The sequence below is a fragment of the Tinamus guttatus genome, unplaced genomic scaffold (assembly GCF_059628265.1).
Source record: "Tinamus guttatus ecotype Peru unplaced genomic scaffold, ASM5962826v1 Tinamus_guttatus_pri_ptg000246l, whole genome shotgun sequence".
NCBI classification, from domain to species: Eukaryota; Metazoa; Chordata; class Aves; order Tinamiformes; family Tinamidae; genus Tinamus; species Tinamus guttatus.
Window position 1 is genome coordinate 5,474,030 of NW_028288780.1, and position 14,256 is coordinate 5,488,285.

At 43.3% G+C, this 14,256-nt stretch overlaps 1 protein-coding gene across 1 annotated transcript in view; it reads right to left on the minus strand.

Moving 5' to 3' along the window:
- The window catches only part of LOC104574491 (uncharacterized), a 105,205-nt gene that overhangs the window by 64,701 nt on the left and 26,248 nt on the right, over window positions 1-14,256 (minus strand). The gene's annotated exons all lie outside the window — the stretch shown is intronic.

A 14,256-nucleotide genomic window follows, 5' to 3' on the forward strand; every position in this document is an offset into this window, starting at 1 on the left:
CAGCAAACCACTCCAGATAATTGTTTACAGGTGACATTTACAGTGATCTACACTACAATACTCCATGCTACTTGATTTGTTTAAATATAACAGCTGCCCACATTCCTGTCTTGTTTTTGAAAAAACAAGTAAACAAACAAAAAACAGGGCAAAACCAAACAGCATAACTACAGTGAAGACCTACACTTCCTCATAACACTGCTTACAAAATATTTTTATCCCGAGTGTTATCCCAATGGAATAACAATTTCCGAAGGCAATGCCAGTTGTTACTGATATATATTACATACACACTTATATATGAACTTATAAAGTGAAGACCCCAAATCACGAGGCCTAGAAGCAACATGATATTTCACATTTCTGATTAAAGCTGAAGGCAAAACGCCCGTTCTCCTCCTCTCCTGGAGGAAGCAGGGGCAGCTTCCTTCTCTCCCTCCTCCTGCAGCTCCACATGCTCCAGAAGGCCGCCCTGGGCGAGCCCCGGGGCGGCAGGGACAGCGACAGGGACAGCTCCTCCTCCCTGCACTGCGCACAGTGCAATCTGCAGGCCACGGATGACATGGCTGCATTGCCAGCATGTCCTGCTCTTCGAGCTTTCACCCCGTTCCTTTCAAAATTAAGGCAAAACCTCTTTGAGATATTTGGGGGGGAGCAGGGAGGAGTGGGATGGGAGTTCTTTTTCTTAAGGAGTTTCTTCGCTTTTAAACCCATTTGGAACATTCCTTTCTGATTCCAGAGAAATTAGAGGAACCTTTAGCAATTAAAACTGAGATCGCTAATGAAGTTAGGCATTATTCCTCAATCCAAAAAAAAAAAAAAATCACTATATATAAAAAAGTTCTACTCTTCTTCTGAATACTATAGTTGTCCAAGTGTTTTCAAGTGACTCCGGGGACACTAGATCCACAAGAACACTAACCTGCCACCTTCAAAACCCCATGATCACCACCGTTTCTGTACCCCAGCAAGTCTCTGTGGGCCTTTTCCCCACCTTACTAAATGCTTAGCTCTAGGTGAACTTGCCCAGCTATTCCCACCACCAGCCCTGACTCGTCCACGGAACACCCCAGGGAAAGCGGGGCGAGGAGGGACGCGGCCCGCTGACAACCCGGCGCTGACGCAGGCCGGGAAGCGAGACTCAGAGGTCCTGCCTGTTACACAAACACCGAGTGTGGGAGGACACCGAACAGCAAGGTCTTTGTTTGCTCAGCCACTGAAGTGGAAATGCATGGGAGGAGAGGAGGAAAAAAAGGGCAGAAAGAGGGAGTGCCTTGAAAAAAAAACTACAGAAAATACGCTCAAAGCTCCCCTCCCCTTCTCCGTGTTAACTCTTGAAATGGACCTCGAAGCTCTGAATAACCACCCAAGGTTTTACCACCGCAGTGGATGTCGCCGCCTGTCTTCGTGTTGCACAAGGGGACCCCTAAGGCACTCCAGCACTTTCTGCTTTGCAAAGGTAGGAGATCTGTTCATAACGGATCAAGCTGCAATGTACTTTCAATAGAAAAAGGACAGAATCTTGAAAATACATTGTGCAAGGCACAGCAGAACAGGACTGCAGCTGAGGGTATTTATACCAAAAACTCAAATTATATAGCGATGGCAGAAGTAAAGAACAAAAGTATAAGGCCATCAGAAAACTTCTGTTTCAAGGTGACTTTAGAAATAACCTCAGCAAGGACATTCATGTCAATCCTTGACATTTATTTAATGGCTGCTTTTCGGTGTTCAGTCTTCAGAAATGCCAAGTTCCAATAATTTGAGGGCAAAAAGAATGAAAAGATCATCATGACTCATAATAATTCAATATCATTTGTTTAATTATTCCACAGAATACTGTGCAATATTAAACCTTTGGCCTTTACTGCCCTGCCAGGTTAATTAGCAGGATCTAGGGCTGGAGGTTGCCTACAGCTACACATCACAGAGCTCCCCCGTGCAAAGAGCAGAACCTGCCCTGACACCGAGCGCCGACCAGGAAATCAACACATCCGAACTTGCCCTTGCAGGGCACGGGGGAGATTTACCAAGATAAGAGCTGGGGCATCCAACATCCTGCACTTCCACAAAACAAGAACAGGCACACTCAGCACTGCGCTGCGCTAGCTAACTGCCACGTAACCCCAGCCTGGGCAGGAGTTATTTTTATCTTGCATATGCACCCATTGCAGCATGCAATTTGTCCTTACCTATACCAGGTATCTTGTCAGACAGAAGTGCTGCAGTATGGTTTTCCCTAAAGCTTCTGAGTATGTGATTCCCTGGCTAGCTTCCTCTATAGGAAAAAAAATGTAGGAAAAAATAATCTAACAGAACATGCTCCCACCTCAAAGAGGTTTAGTGAACCTCAACTCATGTCTGTCTAATTCGGAAAACATCCCCCACACAGCTTTCACAGTTTTTCTTGAGGAACCTTCCTTTGGTCTTCATCCAAAGTACATATTTCAAAATACTAACTCACCATTCATTCCCTATGAAAAGATGCAAAAAAGCCATGACTTGAAGGCAAAGCAGAAACAAATTCAGAAATGGCAGGGGGAGGGTTGAACTGCCTACTGGTGTTACAGATAAGAAGCACTGCCGTCTCTTATGGTATTACTGATTTGGTAAGGTTATTATATTATATGGCAATGCAACATCATTCACCGGCATTTCTGAATCATAGAAAACAGATGGTAGAACAGAACATACTTATGCACTTATTTTTGCAGGCCTTTGTCCAGATAACAGAGTGCAGAAGAGAAAAAGGTGGTAGGTCTCAATCAAGCAGCAGTAGCTTTTCATTATTGGGTATTTTGTGTATATTGCATTTCTGCTTATGTGTTAGGACATTTATTTTCCTGGCATGTTGTTCCACACTTTCCTATGAAGACCACAAACCGCCCAAGTTGGTTTATCAGTCTCCAGATATGGACACTCAAGACAACAAACCTTAGCGGCACAGGCTCTTGAACTTAATATGTAGTAAGAAGAGGGGAAAGAACTAGCTCACTTCAGCCTCTTCCTCTGCCTCCACCAAATGTTACCTTTGTAGCATGGGTGTATTTACAATACACTCAGTCAAAATATATCTGACAACATGGATATCAGACACTTTCATTACACCACAACAAGGAAGAAACACCCAAATAGGTTTATGAGGTACACAGTAACAGAATGAAGGTAGTTGTGAGTTCATATACAATAATTTGTAGCATAAACAATCATGATACCATATCCCAATCATTTTCTCAGCTAATGCTTTTATAGCACTCTATTTAAAGTTCTGCCATATTAAGAACATATTTTTAGATCTTCATTTTTTAAGCCAAAAATGGGAAAGTATTTCACAACGTAGTTTGTCTGAGGGGAATCTTGGAGAATTAAAGCAGAAGTTTAATGCTCAACACACAATAACATTCTGAAGCAGCTACCAGGCAAGAGAGACCTAACTATTCGTTTCATGCCACCACTTGGTGCTTTTGCTGCTGTGCTGAGACTCAAGTCGAGGGCAAGGAGCGGCCCTGTGGCAGAAGCACAAGGATCTGGGATTCCTCAGTCCTGGGAGGCAACAGAAACAAAGGAAGGCCAAAATTTCCCCCTCTTTCCCCTGCACAACTTGCATTTGCACCGTTCAGGCTGCAAGAGAAGCAAAATAATGTCTAGCTCTTAGAGAGAGAGCTCTGCAAAGAAAGGCACGCAAAGGGAAGATGCAAGAAACCACTGCTTAAAGTGGAAGGTGTAAAGGAACATAAGAATATCTGTGCTCTGCGCTAGGTTGATAGTCTTGGAAGTTCCCACTCAAAAAACAGATAAGTATGAGTTTGCAAGTAGGGTGATCTTTTCTTAAAGGTGACTTCTTTTATGCTTTCTAGATTTGAACCCCCTACCTCCTAACTGCCCAGGAATGTTAGGAAGGTTACTGTGCATTAGTGAGGGCAAAGCAACTGCCTTGCTCGCTTATCGCAAAGAGCCCATGTTCAGGTGGTCAGTTTCGTCATCGGGAATTGACTTGTTGAGGAAAGACCCAAGTTAGTGCATTGAAGCAGAGCGCTGGGCATTTCACAGCAACTGTGAACGAGCAATTAAAAGCAAGCAGCTAAGTGCTAACAGAAAGACAGTGGCCTTCAAATCACACCCATTTGTGTGGAAGCAACCAACCTAAGAACTTAAAGCTCATTACTGCAAAAGAATATACTGTACTTTTTCCTAAATCTTAACATTTGTAAAAGGCAGCAATTCTACTACCTAAAGAAAATGCAACTATTTTCCAAACACCATCAAATGCAACCAAAAAGTTATGAGTGATATATTTATATATGTATATTTATTATTTATTTTATTATCTCTGTGCATCTGCTCTTAGAAAAAGAGAGGATATTGCAGTTACTGCTACCAATCACACAGCGCAGTCACATTATCCTTCTGAACAAGAAACAGACTCAGGTGGTGAGATATTATTTTGTACTTTTTTTAAAAAAAAAAACAGATAAATAAAAACAATTCAGTCTAAACATATATGAAAATGATTAGCACTGCAACAGCTGAGCAGCATGGGTACAATTTCACCCAAACACAGAAAAATTCCAGCTGCTTAGTTTTAGTCAAAATCCATTGCCTGGTCATCACAAGTACTTAATTAAATTGTCTTTTAGAAAACTGACAGTAAGTCCCCACTCCAACCATAAATGATTTTGAGCTTGCACCATGCATGATCCAGCTTCCTCTGAAAATTTGCATTAAATTCTGATAAAATCTGCAACAAAGCATAACCAGGAGAAGTACACTACAAATATTTACTGCTGCCCTATGACTTATCTACACCTGGATGTACTGCATGCTTCCCACCTTGGTTTGCAGCTGCAAGGAAATCCAGCATTTACGCAACATGCAGAGACACAGCAAACCTGTGCTGGCCAGGCTGAGGACAGAACACCCAACCACACTGCCTGGGGTAAAAGCTACAGTCACAATAGGGAGGTTCACCTTAATAATACTAAATAAATAATAATAAAAAAGCACATGAACACCTCCCTAAAATACCTCCTTCCCCCAATGGCTTTGTTCCGTCTTCCGTTGACTTTTGCCACGCCACAGAACTGCCAGGTCCCAATCCCAAGCTCTGGTGGCTGCCGCGCACGGCCACGGAGGCGGCGCGCAGGCTGGCGACGCTGCTTGGCCAACGCGGAGCCCGTGTTTACGGACGCGCTGTCACGGCCGGCCTCGCACGGAGGCCACGCACAGAGAGGTGCCAGGGTCGCTGTGGCCACTGACGTACCTCGGCAGAGCCCTGGCAGCCTTGCTGAGCCCACGCAGGCCCCACACTGCACATACAGCGTTTTGCTTTAAACGGAGAAGGGGAAAGAGCCATAAAAGTCGATATAGAAACTGTTTGAGGAAGAGGCAAGAGCACAGAACTAGCGAGGGGACGAGGGCACCCCGAGAGAGCGGAAGCGGGCGCGCAGGGAGCGGGAGGAGAGCGCTCCGCACGGCCTTGAGCTCCGCTCCGCAAGCAGGAAGTGACAGAAACAGCCCTTGGGAAACAGCGAGTGTTCACCCGCCCGGCTCTCCAGCAAAGACCTGCGGAGGCTGCTTATCCGTGCCACGGTTTCCCCCAGGTTATCCCATGTGCTCCAGCAGCCCACTGGTCTGGGATCCAAAAACAGTTTAAGAACCTACCATGCAAGAAAAACGTAAACTATGTACTAAGCAGTTTGCAGAAAGAGACGTTATTGAGCACAGAAAAGCACAGAGTAATGGTTCTGGTAAGAGTGCTGTCTCGGGGCTCGTTCTTGCCACAAAAGCGCCGAATGCCGAAACTGACATGTCACAACAGAGGACACCGGCAAAACAAACACCCCGCCGCGACCGCGCGCGACAAAAACACGGCGCCGCCAAACGCCGCGCGTGACGCGGCCTCTCCCGGGCACGGCCGGGGCCCCGCGCGGCGCCCCCCGCGCCCCCCGCTCCTACCTGCGCGGCGCCGCCGCTCCCCGCACGGCCCGGGCGCGCTGCGGCGGCCGCGCAGCGGGAGGAGCCGCCGAGCAGCGGGAGGAGCCGCCGCGCAGCGGACGGGGCGGGGATGGCGGCCGCTCCGCTCCGCTCCGCCCCGCCCCGCAGCGCCGAGGGGCCCCGCGTGTCCCCGGGCACCCCACGGGCCGTCCTGCTGCGTGTTCTTGCGCTTTTAGATTGTTAGTACAGACTGTTGCACATTAAGCCTTCCTAGCGCAAGCAGTTACCAGATTAGTGCTTCCACAGACATGTTTTTGTTTTGTTTTTTTTTTTCCTACATGCATTTTTTAAAGATGAGTGACATGACTCACTCAGAGCACTAAAATAAGAAAGACGAAAAATAAAAAGGACTGGTATTTTCCAGTGACGCTTCTTTTGCCAAGACGCTCCTCTAAAAACGATTGCTCAGCGAGCGTTACACAAGATGGCCGGGGCGTGGGAGGAATGAACTCTTCTCGTATCCGGGACTTTTAGGAACAGCCTCAGCACCTCCTTTTCAGCACTTACTTAACCTCCTTATGTGTATGTGCTATATCGGGCTTGTTCACTTAGAGCCAAACTAATTTTTATATGCGCGTTCATGGTTCATAAGTGCGTGTTGTAGTTGCGTGGGTGGCAGCTCCAGGCTAAGCATTTACATAGAGCTTTACATGGAGTATAAGTCTTATTAAAAAAAAAAAAGAAAGAAAAAGAAAAAAAAGAGGAAGTCAGGCCATAAGGACCACAGATATTTACATGACGTTTTGCCATGGGTTATCTTAAGTAGCAGGGCTGTGACAGCCCCTTTCCTCCAGCCTATAACCTACGTGCCAGCCACAGCAGCGCGGCGCTGTGCCCCGGTGCTGTTGTCCCTGTTTGCACACCAGCACTTCTCAGCAGAGGGGCTGGGTTTTTGTCCTCCATGCAGCTTCAATATAGCATTATGTCTAGTTATTGAAATACAAAAGCTGTGATGGAACTAAAGAAAAACGTTTTTTTTTTTTTTTCCCCACATCAAATTTCTAACTGACAGCCTGAGCACCAAGTGCTTACAGAGGTCAAGGCTGTGCCTATGGATGACAGCTAAATTGGAATTAGTTCAGAAGTAAATGTGCATGTATTAAAGCAGTTAAGAACGGCTTACTGGGGTTTGGCATAAACTGATTCCCCACAGAACTAAATCTTAACTGATGAAGACACATGCATGACAGTTACGCAAGCTGAACACCAGGACAGGTTTTGAGGCAGGGAGTGAGGTGCGAGCTTCGCTCTGCAGACGGATGGGTAAATTAACAAGTGACCGCAGAGGGGCTCACATTGAGCTGTGACCAGGAATCGCCACACTCTCCAGGTGCTAGCAGAGCTACTCTTGGGAGTTACTTTCCTAACATGTGCCAGTCAAAAGGGGCCACAAACAGGAGATTTTTGTCAACCAGAGTCATTTTGGCCAAAACAGATTAGAAGCCATTTTGAGAACCAGCTACGCCAAAGGATGAGGAGAACACAAAGACCTCCACAAAGGATCATTTCTTCATTTGGGATTTGGAAAAAAACATATTTCTGTAACTTCAGTGCCGTTATTTTTTTACGCAGAAAAGCCCTTTGAGTATCCCACCCTCCAGGCTGACAGCACGGAGGAATGTTGCAGCGGGTGTATGAGGAAGCCCGGACCACTGCAACCAACCCAGCAGTTATTCCAGGCCTGGTCGTGTTTGAAGTCAGTTGCAATGTTCCTAACCTTCAGGTTTGGCTCTCTTCTATGAATCCTTCTATTTATCTACCTGTCAGTCATACACCTCTGACACTACATTCATAAACAGAAAACTGGAGTAGCTATGGCAACATATGGAATATTTTTCTGACAAGGAAGCCATTGTATGGAAACCTCACTAGCTGCCATTTTCAGACAGTTAGGCAGTGGGGCATTTGCTTAATATACTTCATTTCTGGAATTTTTTCCACAGGAATGATAACCTCTGGGGCCAGGCTCCTTGGGAGGGAGCAAATCCCTAAATCCCTTTTCCTGTAAAAGCTATTATAGGCAGCAAATATTATTCTCAGCAAAATAAAAAGATATTATTCAGTAGCTCTGGCAGCATATCAGTAAAAAAAAAAAAAAAAAAAAAAAAAAAAAAACACACCATTAAGTTGCATCCTAACACTATTAAAGGATAGTTTTCTGTAACATGTTTTTAATTAGGTGAAACACATTAGAACTTTTTTTCCCCCCTATATTTGAAACAATTTGTAAACTCTTACAGTGAGTTTCTTTCATTGTATTCATTCAGTATAATAAGGACAACACATGAAACAGGGATTTAGGCCTGAGCCCAGTGAAGTGTCTCAGTTGACTTCAGTGGAGTTTGATACAAGGTTAAAAATTGCAGCAATATTTGTGAAAATACTTACAGTTTTGTTAGAGCTCAGTACAGTTGTGAAGACTGAAGACCTTAAAACAGAAGAAGAGATTCTGCTGAACCTAGAGGAAGAAATCAAAATCTTTAAATAATCATTACGTCATACCATTGCATGAAACTTTCAGTTTGTATTTAGTTTTGCTGATTAAAACAGCAAATAAAAACAGACAAATAAAAGCTCTCAAAAAGGAATCTGAATTTAAGTCCAGACTACTTGGGTATCTGGGCAACCCCAAATAACAACTCTACGTGTCATAGATATTGTAATGGAAACTTACTTAATTTCAAAACTGCCTCTGCTGTAACAAAGAACCACAATGGGGAAAATTTTGCTAACAACCAGAAGAGATGAATCAGGCCTGACTATTCACTGAACCACATATTCTCTGGCTGCCAGAGTTCTTACCTGCTCTGCTTCTCTCACTTCTGCAGAAAGGGAAGGGATCCCTGACATTTTTTGAGAGAGAAGCACCCATGTCTTCATTCTTGAGCAAGAAAACAGATGACAACAGAGTCCTTGCCTTTTTGGGGAAGAAGGGCAGCCTTGGTTCAACCTGGCAAAGATGATTAAAACCACCAAGTTTCACACATTCCTGGGCAAAAATCCAAGAGAGTGGGAATAAACAGAGCGTGAAAAAATGATAATGGTTTAATGTGGATCATATATTTTAGGTGCATGCATGAAAGAATTCAAGGCATAAATATATAATTTTCTGCAATATTACCCAGGATGCCCATATGCTGCAATAAGCATTAGTTGTGCTTTTGATAGGTTCATCATAAAGAAGTAGAGCACGAAAATAATCTTTGTAACACATTTCTTCACAAAAGGACATTAAAACAACTAGCTGGTGAAGTAAGTGTTATGTTGCAACTTAACTACAGCTTTTAAGGAGAATGTAACAGGTGTCCATTTTCCCTGGGAGCTTGCTTGCAAGAAGAAGAAATAGTACTGGAACATGCAGTATATCAGGAATATCAGCATACCAGACCACAGTCAGGGTAAGATAGTAGAAAATCAGGCCTAGAATCCCTGGTATCAGAATATGTGAAAGTCTCTGTACCACCTCAGTATTCAATACCAGTTCAACAGAAACGATGCTAGCCCACAAAACCATAGAAGCACTTCCTGCAAACACTGCATTTTCCTACTGCCTGTTCCAGCCTTTAGTTCCAATCTTCTACCTTTCCACTGTGAGTTCATGCCATAGCAGTATGCCACCCAGCACTGAGGGATGGAAACTACTGCGTTCATCTAATACATGCACATTATCCACACCCCTGATTTCACAGGTCCTGTTTTCTTCCTTCCTGTTCCTTTTCTGTTTCTATTTTTCAGTATTTTATTTCCATTACCAAGAAATTCCATTGGTGAAAACACAAGGATTAACTACCTGAGACTTTACATGCTAAAAGCAAACAGAAACTACACCAAAGGAAATTTGTAAGTTTGAAACTTTCAGGCAACCTGAGATCCTAGAGTATTAGCCAGCCCACAGTACCCTCAATCAGGACTGGATCCTCCAAATCCACCAGATACACTCCGCCTAGATTGATTTTGTCTCCTTAGGAGTTAACATCCATCATTTTCCAACTCTCCTTTATAAATACAGAGTTGGTTATAGTTCACTTCCTTACACGTTAATTGATGGAGACTTTGGAAACTCAGTCTCCCAAACGTTCTACACTCTATTTCAGGCAGCAAAAAGAACACATGGACCTGAACTGCTGCTTGTTCCTCTGCAAGTCTTTTGCAACCCAAGTGTGTCTGTTGATGATGTTTAAGAGGTAACATTATCCCCAATCTCTATGTTACACTCCTGAGAAAACTGTATTCTTTAAAATCCATTTCTTGGAGATGAACCTGGCTGAACTGATTCATGCAGGCCACTCTGAAAGGCAGACAGCAGGGTTTCACGACCCTTCCTTGTTCCTGGTATGAAATTTAGCTGATGCAGTTTAACAGCATATGGTTTGACTTGACATATACTGAGGAACTCAACAATACAACCTTCTCAGAAATTCAACCAGCGTTTGTAATGGACTATACAGACAGAGAGAGTTACTAGAAATCTACACCTTAGATCTGTGTAATTCTTAGTACATAGGATTTTTGTTGAAAAAGATTTCTTGCACACATTTGGCATTTTCTGTTAAATAATCATACTAAGAGCTTTGATCTCTGGGAATGTCAATCTGACACCTTCTCACTAAATTCATTCAAATTACAATAAATGGGCTTTACAAGTTATGGAGTGTTGATCTAAATGATATAAACTATCATCCTTCAATCAAAGCTGGAAAAGAAAAAGCCTTGAAATAAGTAGTTTCAATCAAGGAGTAACCGACAGAAGTGCTTTAGTTTCCATTTTGCACCTATACAAACATCTCATTAGACAGTTGCATAGCTGCTTTACTGCCCCAGGGCATAACCTTTCCTGTTTTGCTGGGCTGACACCTTGCCATGTACCACTCACAGAACCCAATAGTTTATGCAGTTTGACTTTTTTTTTTTTTTTTTTTTTTAATATATTTTACAACTTCACTCAGATGTGGCTGCCAGCTAACTGCTCTCTGACTGCTTCTTATGCAATTTGTTTAGATCTGCTCGGGTGTGTGGCTTTTGCAAAACTGAATCCCAAACTCCAGTTAATATCTCATTCCAAATGGCTCCAGGTAATAGCGTCTGGCAACAGAAAGGGAGCTCACAGAAATCAGCTGAGCCTGCCTTGGCCAGTACGCTCTGCCTACAACTGCAGGGTTTCAGCTCTGGTGTGGGAAGATGCAGGCATATTTGTTAGCTCTTTGTGGGTAATTCAGTTGGCTGATGTCTGAATGAAGTTTGGATCTGGAGTTACCTCACTCACAAAGCTCTATTTAACCTTTATTCTTGCTCTGACACCACTGACAGCTCCTCCTATCGCTCCATTTACTCACAGTTTTCTTTCAGTCTTTTGAGTTCACCTTTACTCTGCTATTCACTTGAGTCAAACACACCTGCATGTCTTCAGCTCTTCTCATCTTTAAATCCTATGTTAGTAAACACTGTCTTGAGCAATACTACTTCTATTTCCTCAATTACTGTATGCTCTCTTCTTATCTATGTGGTAGTTTTGTGGGGGAAGGATATATCCTGTGGGGAAAGCTTATCAGTATTTTAAGTATGCCAAAACAATTACAGAGATGTAGATTGTGCATTGAACAAGATTGGGAAATTTTGACTCACTGTAGGTCTAGGCATGTCTGCGGTTCCGATTTTACAAGGAAATTACATAAGGACAGGTATCCTATACACGTATTTCTTCTCTGTAGTTACTAGGCAAAATTGAAAGGCTTGAAAAATTCTCAAGAATATCAAAACACAGAGCGCAAAATGTAGTTTAAAACAATCACGGGGTAACTTGTCAGACCTCCTGATCATTGACGCCAGCACTTGCAGGGTTGTCTGTATACAGCAGGTTCTCAGGTGATCCTTTACTCTCCATAAAGATGGGTCAGCACCTTGTCAAATGTTCCTCAGGCAGCAGCAGCCTCCAGCTGTGGCGAAGCACTTCTTGGGACATCACGCTAGGAATATAAACTGTGTCTCATATGCAGAAGTAGCATCATCTCCCCATGACTCAGTAGTGACTCACTCGGGAGCCTTTCCCACATTTAGGGAAAACCACCTCATTCAAAGCACCTTTCACCCAAGATTTCTGCAAACATTGTGCCACCACTAAGGCAAGGAAGCTCGGAAAGGCTGTCTTTCCTAGGGCTGCCAGCCTCTGCGGTAAGCACCCAGGCCCAGATTAAGAAACACATCCTCGGAGAGCTTTCTTACCAAGTATTTTAACTGGAATTGAACAAAATCAGTTTTATGTTCCAGCATTGACAGTAAAGAGGCAGTAGTTTTTTAGAAGCAAGAAGATAAATCCAGATCTAAAGTTGAAGAGACACTGCCACCTGACTGCCAACCGAACGTCATCAGTAAAAGCTCCCGGCTTCCTCAGCGCGGAGAGCGAGAGTCGCCTGGTGGCGATGGAGCGAGGAGCAGAGGCGCTCGGCACCGCACGGGCCCAGCGGTGCTGGGCTCCGCACACCACGTCCCTGCGCGGCGCTCGGCCCAAGGACCAGGGAACACCCACAGCACAACAGATTGTAAGGGGGGAGCCCGTTATACCCTGACAAATAACTAGACCTGCGTTTGCTTATTTAGATGCAATGTCAGAAAGAACTCTGATAATCTTTGTGAAGCAGCAAATATCAGCAAAAGCTGCTACCCGAGATGGCTCAGAGCGCACAGCGCCAGGAGATTCAGAGAGCAGTTCGTATTCAGAACCCCAATCTATTAACACGTATAACACGGCAAGCCAGAGCCCCCTGCCTTCAGGAGAAAGAAAAGGGTACTGTGTCTTTTCTTTAAATAGCTGTACTACTACCCCTCCCCAAATATTTAATGTTCAAACATGTAAGCGACTGACGTTTCAGCTTCCTTCAATTTAATTTGACTGTACAGCAGGGAATGGAAAAAAAAAAAGTGTTAAAGAAAGTAGTGAATTTGTCACTCAGATGTAAATAGACCAGAATTACAGAGATGTCAAAGTATACAGTTCAGTTACAGATTGTGTTTTTGTTCCCCCCGCCTCCCACCCAAAAAAATTCAATCAAGTTTCTGGGATTTCACAAGATCTTACTAGCAGGGGAAAATATATGCCCATAGTATTTCTCCTATTATCTTATATTTACACATGGATTTGCCAATAGAGGGAGTCCTTTTACTATCTACTGAAACTTTATGAAGGTAAATTTTCAGAGTTTAAAAATGGTTGTGTCCCTACTGCACAAGTATCATTGCATTAAGAGCAAAAATGAAAAAAAAATTGCAAAATAAAGTCACCTCAGGGTGTTTAGTAGCATGTAATATCAGTCATCCAGTCACTTAGAAATGCACTGGAGAATTCAAGTGGCCATTTATGTTATTGCAGCAATTAGCTATGGGCCCAGCTATGAAATACCTGAGAATAATTTAAACATATTTAAAAGAGTTATATTATATAGCTGCAAGTTCCTTTCTTGGACAAACTACGTTTAACTAAAATCCATTTGTTTCTGATGTTGTATTTAGAACTTGTCAAACAGCAGCTATTCGGTTAACCTCTACTGTGGTTTGAGAAACCAAATACATGATCATTTCATTAAAATATTGTGTAACTTTTAATCATAACTGAACCATATTTCATACAATAAGAGCCTGCCCTTTCATTACAACATGAACCAAGCCTTATTTTGAACTATGAAAATGTTAATTTACTATTTTGGAGCGACTCTCTGAATTCATTGTTGCTTCTGCTGCCAATTCCCCTCTGAACTGATTAACTAGAAGATTTCAACAGCTCATCCAATGATGCTGTGAATCATGTTACATGTCCATACTTGGACAGAGCATCTTAATGCACTATAGACACCAAAATAAATCCTTTACAAATACATGTCAGGTGTAGCTAAATTCTGTTGAAACATTAAGAAATCAACCAAAAAAATCAAGAACAATCATGTTTACTTACTTATGTGTGTAGTAACTCACTTGCAGCAGCGTAATAGAGGACAACATAGAAGGTTACAGTCACATCCATGTGACAGCAGATCTCCCTTCTCACAGCAACCGCCATTTTCACAGCAGTTACAACTTAACCGCTCATGAAGCAACTCCTAAACCTTTTGCAGCTTGCATGTGCAAAAGCAATATTAACTACATCAGTCCCTTTCCCACCTTTCAGTGGGACCTGGGTTTATGCTGAGATTCCAGGAACAACCCTAATCCAAACCACTTCTGTTTTGAAATCAGCTCACAATAGGCCAACTCATTCCAAGGAAACTGCAAAGT